Source organism: Arvicanthis niloticus, chromosome 3 (genome assembly GCF_011762505.2).
Source record: "Arvicanthis niloticus isolate mArvNil1 chromosome 3, mArvNil1.pat.X, whole genome shotgun sequence".
NCBI lineage: Eukaryota > Metazoa > Chordata > Mammalia > Rodentia > Muridae > Arvicanthis > Arvicanthis niloticus.
In genome coordinates, this window is record NC_047660.1 from 65,897,664 (window position 1) to 65,905,801 (window position 8,138).

The 8,138-nt window shown below is 38.8% G+C and overlaps 1 pseudogene; it reads right to left on the reverse strand.

The window, feature by feature from the left end:
- Nucleotides 1-4,798: 4,798 nt before the first annotated feature.
- On the reverse strand, nt 4,799-5,185 carry LOC117705825 (T-cell receptor alpha chain V region 2B4 pseudogene; annotated as a pseudogene).
- Between the last annotated feature and the right edge of the window lie 2,953 nt (nt 5,186-8,138).

An 8,138-nucleotide genomic window follows, 5' to 3' on the forward strand; every position in this document is an offset into this window, starting at 1 on the left:
CCAGCACACACCTCCAGTAAGAGCCTCCTACCCCACTAGAGGACAGCCAAAAACTCTGAAAAACAGGTAAGCCACCTCCTCACTGCCACCACTCCATGTATACCTGCCCAGCATAACTCTAACTGTCCCTCCTCTCCTCATCATCCTGGCCCACACCTCTATAGGAAACCTCCTATACCACCAGAAACCAAGCCAGCATCCTGAAAGTCAGAGACCAGGCCAACTCCCCCTAAACAGGCAGAAGCCTCCTACCCCATCAAAATCCAGATGAACATCCTAAACTCCAGAATATCCTGAGCCAGATGAGAGACTATGCACATCACCAAAATGCTAGCTCCCAAATGAGGTAGTAACTCCCTGCTTGGCCCAAGTCCATCTATGCCATCAGAAGTCCAGCCACCATTTAGGGGTGGAAGAGGTAACACTGGCACTGCAGTCAAAAATCAAGAGGAAATAGAAACCAAAAAAGAAAACAGCCACCCAACAAAAACAAACCCAGAAATTGGAACCTAGACCTACAATCACTCCAAATCCAGATATGTCTATAAGTAAGTGTAATAACAAAATCAACAACATCTAAAGCAATGTGTCACCACCAGAGCCCAGCAGTACCAGTACAGCAAGTCCTGACTATTCCAACACAGCTGAAACACAAGAGAACAACCTTTAAAACAACTTTACAAAGAGAATAGAAGTCCTTAAAGAGGAAATCTTTTAATCTCTTAAAAGAATCGAGTAAAAGACAATAAAGACGAATAAATAAATAAAGACGAATGGGACATGATGAGAGCTCTTTTAATAGAAAAGTTTAGAGCACTAAGTGCCTTCATAAAGGAATTGGAGAGATCCCATGCTACTAACTTAAAAACATACCTACAAGCTCTAGAAGAAAAAGAAGTAAATACACCCAAGAGGAGTTGACAGCAGGAAATCAACAAATGGATGAAAACAATAAAGTAGAAACAAAGAAAACAATACAAGGTTTCAATGAAACAAAGACTCGGTTCTTTGAGAAAATCAACCTGATATGAAAATCCTTATCCAAAAGAACTATAAAGCAAAGAGATAATGTTCAAATTAACAAAATCAGAAATGAAGAGGACACTGAGGAAACAGACACTGAGGAAATCGAAAGAATCATCAGGTCATACTTCAAAAACTTGGACCCCACAATCTTGAGAAACCTAAAAGAAATGGACAATTTTCTTGATAGATACCACTTAGGAAAGTTAAATCAAGATCAGATAAAAAAAAAAAAACTTAAATAGATGCAAATACATACTGAAATAACTATTAAAATCTTCCAAACAAAGAAAGAAAACAAAGACCAGGGCCAGATGGTTTTTTTGGATTCTAAAGATCTAATAACATGGGACATGCCCTCCCCTCCGCTGTCCCCCTCCTCCGAGATACTCAGGGACAGGACTCACTGTAATAACATGAGGATTATTGATGAATTGATAATAGCCAGTACCAAGGTTCTCTTGTATGAAGGCAAGAAGAACCTTGAGCCAAAATTGAGGGCAGTATTTATACCATATTCACAGGACTAATAAAGGCAGTTATATAATTACTTCTTAAACATTAACCAAAAAGGCCAAACTCCAACAGCCATTCTCAGGCTCAGTTTCCTTCCTCAGGCCCAGTTGCTAAGTCTGTTTACCCAGGTTTTATTGTGCTAAGGCCTCATAAACTCTTGGGTCTTTCTTCCTCTGGAATGCCTTTGAAATGTGCTTCTCCCAGGATGTGTCCCTGAGGGAAGTTAATATTTGAGTTTAAAACTAAAATCAGAGCTTTTTATTAATTTTAAGTTTCTACAGTTTTAGCACAGAATTTGACTGGACTTTCAAAGAGCTAATGTCAGTGCTCTTCAAATTATTCCACAAAATAGGATGGAACATTGTCAGATTCTTTTTTCTCGAAGCCACAGTTACCCTGATAGCCAAATCACACACAGACTCAACAAAGAAACAGAATTACAGACCAGTTTCCCTCCTGAACATTGATACAAAAATCAATAAATTATGTCTAAAGCAAATCTAAGGAAACATCAAAAACATCACCCACAATGATCAAGTAGGTTTTTCCCTACTGATACAGGAATAGTTCAACGTGCAAAAAAATAGGTCAAGGTAACCTACCTACTGAAAGAAAAATAATAATAAACATTTCATTAGATGCTGAAAAAGGTTTTAACAAAAATCAACACACCTGCATGATAAGAGTCTTGGAGAAACCAGGGATACAAGGAAAATATCTCAATATAATAAAAACAACATATAGCAAGCCTATAGCCAACATCACATTAAATGGAGAGAAATTCAAGGAATTGCACTAAAAGCAAGAACAAGAAAAGGATGCCTACTCACTCCATATCTACTCAATATAGTACTTAAGTCTTAGCTGGAGCAACAGAAAACTGAAGGAAATTGAGGGAGAAGGGAGCTTGCAAATTAAAAAGGTAGAAGTCAAAGTATTGCTACTCACAGATGATATCATACCATGCATAAAAGACCCAAAATTTCTACCAGAGAACTACAGCTTTAAAATACCTTCAGCAAAGTGGCTGTATGTAAGATTAAGTCAAAAAAATCAACAGCCCTTCTGTTTGCAAATGACAAAGTGAGTGAGAAGGAAATTAGGGAAACAATGTGTAGTGGCTTAGCCTAATGTTGCTTGTTTTATAATGCTAATTTGGGTTCCTAGAAAACTGTGTGCCCCAAAAACAAGAGAGTCCACACTTAAGACACTGAGGAGCCCTGTCCCCAGTTAATTCTGACTGGTAAATAAATATGCCAACTGCCAATAGCTGGGGAGAAGAGACATATGTAGGGTTTAGGTTTCTCAGACTTGAGGAAAGAAAGGAGCCATGGAAGAGGAGGAATTTGCAGAAGGGAGAAGGAGAGCTGCAATGGGATAGCTGAGCCATCCATCAAATGGGGCTATGTGGGCTGGACAATTGAAGTTAAGAGCACCTCAGATGAAACACAGAAATTAGTAAATAGTAATCGAGGGTCATCACTAGGAAAGTGGATTCTAATAGCATGAGAAATAGGCAGTTGCCTAACTATTGTGCTTCATACAGCATATTAAAAAATAAAGACTATGTGTGTATGTCTTTTATCTGGCAATATAAATGGACCAAGGCAGAAAGACACCACATGCTGGGTTCATTAATGTTTTCTTAATACAACAAGGCCCTTCAGAATAGCCATATATAATATAAAATATCTTGGGATAAGTCTAACCAATCAGGTGAAGACCTGCATGATAAAAATTTCAAGTCTTTGAAGAATGAAGTTGAAGGTATCAGAAGGTAGAAAGCTCTCCCATGTTCATGGATTAATAGGATCAACCAGTAAAGATGGCCATTTTACCAAAAAGCAATCTCCAGATTCAAGGCCGTACCCATCAAATTTCCAATGCAATTCTTTACTGACCTTGAAAAAAATCATGTACAACTTCAAAATGGAAAAACAAAAACGTAGGATATTTAAAACAATCCTAGAAAATAAAAGAACTTCCAGATGTGTAATTATTCCTGGTTTCAAGCGATACTACAAATCTACAGTAATAAAACCCACATGGTATTGGCATAAAAACAGGTAAGTTGCTGGGCAGAAGTGGCGCACGCCTTTAATCCCAGCACTTGGGAGGCAGAGGCAGGCAGATTTCTGAGTTCGAGGCCAGCCGGGTCTACAGAGTGAGTCCCAGGACAGCCAGAGCTACACAGAGAAACCTTGTCTCAAAAAACCATAAAGTTATAAGGGGAAGACTTACAGGATCCACCTATGTAATTTCTAGATATATATATATATATATCTGAAGGACTCTGTAATCTCACAAAAGAGATACATGCTCAACCATGCTTACTGTTGTTCTATTTGAAATTGTTATGAAGTGAAGGTATGTAAGATGTTCATCAATAAAAGAATGGATAATGAAAATTTGATATATATATGATATATATATATATATCATATACATATATATGTATATATATGGAATTCAGCATATAGAAAAATTAAATTATAAAATTTCCATGAAAATATTGTGTGAATTATTCTGTCCTCATAGAGAAAACTGCATACAAATCTTAGCTTCTAATTTTTATCTCTATGTCCTCATGAGACTATGAGTGTGTGTAGAAAGCTGCCCACAAAGGAGAAAGGGGGCATTCAGGAAGGTGACTGGGAAGGCAATGGAGCACAAGGTACAGAAGTGCAAAGGGACTACTGAGAACAAAAGTTTTAAGTGGGAATGGGGAACAGGGAGATGTTAGAGAGGATAAGCTTCAGGATGCAGCAACCAACAATAAATATGAGTGAAACTGCTGTAGAGAAACCTGGTACTTTGTAAGTTAGTTTTCAAAAATTAGAAAACAAGTATTTTTATTGAAAAAGTTTAAAAGCAAAGAAGGAATGGTGCTGTAGAGTCGATGGTTGTCTTTATGGCATGGCATGTAGTAAGTCTCATGGTCATGTATTTGTCTTCCAGCTCAACAAGATATGCACATTAATAGTGTGTACATTGTTGTATAACCATCCGCATGTAAGAAGGAAAAATATTCCAAAAGTGGAAAATGTTTCAACTAAACCAGTAATGTGCCTTTCTCATCAGGATTACATGGGGTTTGTTTTGTTTTGTTTTGTTTTGTTTTGTTTTGTTTATTTGTTTTTTTTACTTTTAAAATATTTTCCCAGTCAATCAAGACCACTCTATTCTTATTAATAAATCCCACTGCATATAGAATAGAAACAGAATAGCTCCACTGTGTGATCTGTGATGTATGTCAGGTCTAGATGCTGTGCAGTAGGTTTGTGTGCAGGCTGCAGGTGCCTGGGGAGCACTGTGTGCTCACTGCACAGAAGTAGAGAGCAGAGTCATCAGGCTGGGAGTCTCTGATGTGCAGAGTAACATGCAGGCTGGCTTTATTGAGGCGAATTGTGAATCTGCCTTCTTTCTTTTCACCATCAGAGACTATGGACATCAGTGCCTTGGGGACTTTCCCAGGATGCAGTTGGTACCACCAGAAGGAGTAAGAGGAACTGCTGCTGAAAGTGCAGTTGAGAGAGGTCATGGCTCCCTCTGGGACAATCACAGATTCTGGGCTCTGCTGCACCTTCTGCTGGCTGTTCACCCCTGTACAGAAAGACAAAGACCAGGCAATCAAGACTAGATACATATGGATGCTAACATGCTAGAATGACTATCCCACGGGCTTCCCACTTTCTAACTGTAGATTTAAAACATCTGTATTTCTACCATTAGCCTGGAGCAGGCAATAACATTATATATCACACCTGAATCCCAAAAGAATTTGAAAACTTACACTTTAGCTGAAGCCACAGGACCACTAGTGAAACACTCAAGGATTTCATTCTGTCTTCCTTCCTCTTCACTGAGGACTAAGATCCTCAACTCTAAGTTGACAACTAGAAAAGAGACTCTTAATGATCTCAGCAGCACCAAGCCTTTCATCCAGACCTTTCTCTACCCACTCCTCCTCTTCCTGTACCCTTCTTCTCCTCTCCGTCCTCCCCCACCCCCAACACCACCCCATGCCCCACTTCTCTTTCTCTTGAGATCTTTGCTCAGAATCCCAAAGAAAACACTGCCATCTTGTGGAGTCACAAAAGTGACCAAGAAAAGATTCAAATTGCCAAGTATTCTAACTTAACTAGTAAAAAGTAAAGCACTTGAGAGTTTAGTTGGAGTTTTGAAGAGACATTTGCTCCAAGTCAAGATGGAAAGAAAGGTGAGCTTATGTGTTCAAACTTAGCAGATGTTGTCATCTTTCTCTGTAATAATAGGTTCCACACATAAGCAGTCACCTGCACTAAAAACTCCTCTATGAAAGTCTGCAATGAAAATCTGCGTGAGATTTTTTTTATACAGCATAATTTTTACCCTTATCACTGCATACATTCCCCATTCAAATCCATCTTCAAGTTTAATTTTTGCTTCTCAGTTTTTTATTCATTCTTTGTGAGTTTCACATCATGTGCCCCTACTCCATTTGTCTCCCAGACAATTTGTATCTAGCTGCCTCTCTCATAACCTCCCTTCCCCCACAGAAGCAAAATAAAAAGCAAACACAAAATGAAAAAAATCTCATTGTGCATATACTGTGGGACACAGTGACACATCTTCAAGCTTTAAAGATGGTTTGCACATGCTGTTTATTTAGGTCAGAGCTAGAATGGCCTGGAATTCTTCATTGCATTTAGAGCCAGGACCAAGCTTGTATGAAAACAGAACTTCACTTGAGTTGGTACAGGAGATGGAGCTGAGTGTAACACCTAAACTCTAAATAAGACCTAGGGAACCTTTTCCTTTCTCTAATTATTTATTGTCTAATCTTGATTAAGTCCTGCTGAGTGAAATTGATCTGTGAAAGTTCTAGATCTGGTTTCTCTCACCCTCCCTCCATCTGACCACCCCCATCTTTCCCATTTGTTCCTTTTCTTTCTTCTTTCCTAACCCTTTTACTTTATCCCACTCTCCATTTCTGACATAGTCAGCAAACCATATGTACCAGGGGAATATCTATGCCAGAGCTGAAATAGGTCCATATAGAAAAAAGTCAGGAAACAGCTTTACTGCAGGGCTCTGTGAGATCTCCACATCCAGAAAAGTAAATATCTGTGGAGACAAGAAGAGAGTTTGGATCAACACAACTAAGAAGCAAGGTTGGTTCATACTTTGGTAGTTTGAAATTGAGTGGGTTGTTTTAAGGTATATATAAGTGCAACCCAATTTGATGAAATCTTTTCTGGTGATAATTAACTCAATCCTTGTATACACAATGAAGCATACTTTAATCTCTCCAAGAAATAAAATAAACTAAACAAAGGTTGGACAAGACAAAATTGAAATTCTTGGTAAATTAAGTACATGAGGGACCCTCCATAAAGATGGGTTCAATAAAAACTATCGGGGGGGGGGGCTAGAGATATGGCTTAGAGATTAAGAGGACTGATTGCTCTTACAGAGGTCCTGAGTTCAATTCTCAGCAACCAAATGGTGGATCACAACAATCTGTGATGAGCATCCAATACTCTCTTCTAGTGTGCCTGAAGACAGCAAGAGTGTACTCATATACATGAAATTTAAAAAAAATCTTAAAAATAAGTAAACAAACAAGCTTAGGATGATGGTGTGGATGACGTGGGGAAGGGATGACAGTGGTTCTGGCCACACAGACAATGCAAAGGTAGCCAGGCTATTAACTACATGTGCTCCTAGACTTCTGGACTAATAACAAATTATGCAATCCATCCTTTGAAGAACAACTATGCATATTTCACATTACAGGTTCCCCTAATGATATCTGTGAGCACAAAGACATCTATGCCCCCTATACTATCTCATGATAGGCTTTGAGACCTTGCTGAAGCTGGAAACAAAAGATCCTTTCCTACTCAAGAACTAAGCATCCTTGAGGAAAACATGGTTTGTTCAGACATTCTCTTTACCATCAACAAGTGCAAAGAGAACAGACTGAGAGAAAGATGCTCATACTCAACTCGTTTTCTGCAATAGAACATTATCCATGACTATAATGACAGCACCCATTTCTCAGTAAATATGAAACCTGAAGACAGAGATAAGCATAGTGACACATGCTTATACTCCCAGGAGGGATTCTGATTTGGGAGGCTGAAGCAAAAGACTGTGAATTTAAATCCTGCCTGTGACATAAAAGGAGAATTTCTCAAAATCAATAGGAAATGTGAGAAGAATGAAAACAGCAAGCACCATAGCCTTGGAAAATGTCCAAACGAAGCATGAAAGTAAAGTTGAAGCACAGTCTTTGTAAGATGCACAACATTCTATAGGAGACTCCCAATAAAATGTATACAACTAGAGATAAACAAGTCTCCTGGAAGAGCAAGAGGATGGCACATTTGAGACACCCAGCACTTTCCTGCACCACTGTGAACCTGACAGAAAGCATCAAATGTGTGGCTACCAGGTGAGGACAATGTTATGCAAAAGTGTAGGAGTCATAAGTAAACAACAGAGCCACATGGAATCTCAAAACACTAAACTTTAAACTGCTCAGAGAAACTAAGGATCCTAACATTGATGATGAAAGCCTGAGAAAGGAGAGGAGAAACCCCCTTTGGTTGGGC